A 2,500-nucleotide genomic window follows, 5' to 3' on the forward strand; every position below is an offset into this window, starting at 1 on the left:
TCAGCTTAATGTAAGAAAAATGATTTTGTTTGATTGTAGAGAATACTAAATAATATTGAAAGCCTTTTGATTTCGAACCATTTTTAGCTCTATAATTTCTGTTTACTAATCGAATTTCTTAGATATTTCTTAGTGTGTTTTAATAAGAATTTCATCCTGCCTTATATGACATAACTGACCTTTACTTCTTATATAGGATGCAGGCTGCCAAAATTAGATAGGAAGAAGAAGCTCGCATGAGATGTTCGTCTAAGAGGAAGGCCCCGGCCGAACAAGAATGTCAATTGCCATGACGAAGGACCTTTGAAGATTTTGAACTCAATGTCAGAAGGGACTGATTCAGGATAAAGGCCACAAAGGATCATCAGATCCGCAACCTCATGATCGAGATCGCGCACACAGGATGAAATCATCCACAAGATTAACAAGGAAAAGAAACTTTTTGCAGGAGATGAACCAAAAGACTGCCTGAGGAGGATCTTCAGAGGTCGAGGAGAAGGGGCCCAGCCCCCTCAACAAGACAAGCACGTTTGGAGCAAACCCTTGAAGAACTCGAGGGACGTCGAACGCGAGAAGAAAGCTCCCCCGTGCCGAAATTGAGAGGTTTCTAAGGAGGAAGGTAGAAGGTGATTTGAACTGGACCCAAGAAACGTTTGGTGATGTCCGAGCGCCAGCACCAAGGACGTGTGAGGCACACCATAGTCGCAAGGATAAAGAAAATCGGCGCCCTTGCCATTTAAACTAGAAGGCAAGGAAACAGGGAGTCGTGTCAAATGGTGCAGGAAGTCACGTAAGGAGATGCAGTCTCGTATTGAGGAACTCGAGACTTGAAGTTGAGCACGAGAGAACAGGCTCGTGCCAAGCCGAGACGAGCAAGGGCATGATGAGCCGTGAAACTGAATGACCCTCAATGAAAAAAAGTCTGGATGAGGCAGGTTGGTGCAACTAGCGCTCAGGGTTGAGCTCATCAAGAAGGCGGGAGGCCGAGCTTGGCAAGCTTCGTCGTGAAACTTGAGGAAGCTGGCATTCAGCATGATTCGGCTCTAGCTAATCTTCGCAAGAAGCACAATGATTGCTGTTGCCTTGAGATGACTGAAACCAGATGATCATCTGAACAAGAGAAGCCAAGTAAGTAAACGAATCACGGATATAATCCATAACCATTCAACATAAATGTTAATATAATTGCATGGGACTTGTTTGCTATATTTGCATCATGTAAAAACTTTTTTTTTTATTCTATGTATACAGAACTGAGAAGGAGAAAGAAATGATGAAATATCAGGCTGATGAAGCAAAGTCCGCAATGGACACTTTGGCTCGGGATAAGGTAGTATCTTACTTTCCTGTGTATTAAATTAGTGTAGAAATTCCTGTGTATTAAATTAGTGTAGAAAGCAGCACTATTATCAGGTGATTTCAAATTCCAAATGAATCTTGCTTGGCCAAGCTTGCATGGAATGGAAGGATATAAATTTTTTTTTTCAGGCACTTGCAGAGAAGCAAACAAAACTGTTCAGCAACAAATCGGTTGAAAGTGGAATGTCAATGGATGAAGCTAACCGGCACCTCAATGACTTCTCCCCGATGCCCAGAAGAAAGAAACTTGCTGTTGAAAATGGCAGACCTTCTGCGACAAGCTGGAGGAGCAGATAATCAGATAGCCACACGAATAAATCTGAAGTCCTCCTTACTACTCAGCTGGAAGATACCCAAGAAAATGGTGAGGACGAATCAGGGTACTGTGTATTATGTTTTATTTATAGTTAGACTATTTAGATGACACTCTTTATATGATAATACTTACAGTTAAAACTGAGGTTCTTCCCTTTTAAACAATAGGAACGCGGTTGTTCTTCTTGGCAAGTTCCGCAACCTTGGAGCCATGATCTGGATGGTCTTCGTGAGCAGATGGTGAGGAGAGTGAAGCTAAGGGCAGATGCAACCGCCAGTTGTCCAGAGCTCATGCTGAGGCTAGATGTGGAGCTCAAAGTATGAATCTGAGGGTGTTGCCCGTGCTTGAAGAGGATCCGAAGCCTGCACCGCCTGAGCTTTGCTGCTCGCCTTGAGGAAGCTGAGATACAGATTGAACAACTCAATGTCAAGGGAATTATGCAAATGTGAGAAGGGTAAGGGACGTATCATCACCGATATTGATGAGATGCAGACTCAGGTAGAGCGTGCTCAGGCCCTAGCAACGCTGCTTGAAAAGAAGCAGAAGGGACGTTGACAGGATGTTAATGACTTTAGTTGAAGGTTGTCAGCTTGCTGCTGAACTGGGACGACTCTCAGAAGGAATGTCGCCAATACTCCAGGAACACTTCCGCATTAAGGCCATGTATGAAGAAAACCTGGGAACACTGGACTCAGTTCGGCCGTGAGAAAAACAAGTGTCTGCTGAGGAGATCAAAGGATTTGATGGAGCAGATCAGAGAGGGTGGCCGATCCCTTTCATGAAATTGAAAAGAATGGCAAGCGCTTTGAGGGATTGAGGAAGGAA

This window comes from Penaeus monodon, chromosome 16, assembly GCF_015228065.2.
Source record: "Penaeus monodon isolate SGIC_2016 chromosome 16, NSTDA_Pmon_1, whole genome shotgun sequence".
NCBI classification, from domain to species: Eukaryota; Metazoa; Arthropoda; class Malacostraca; order Decapoda; family Penaeidae; genus Penaeus; species Penaeus monodon.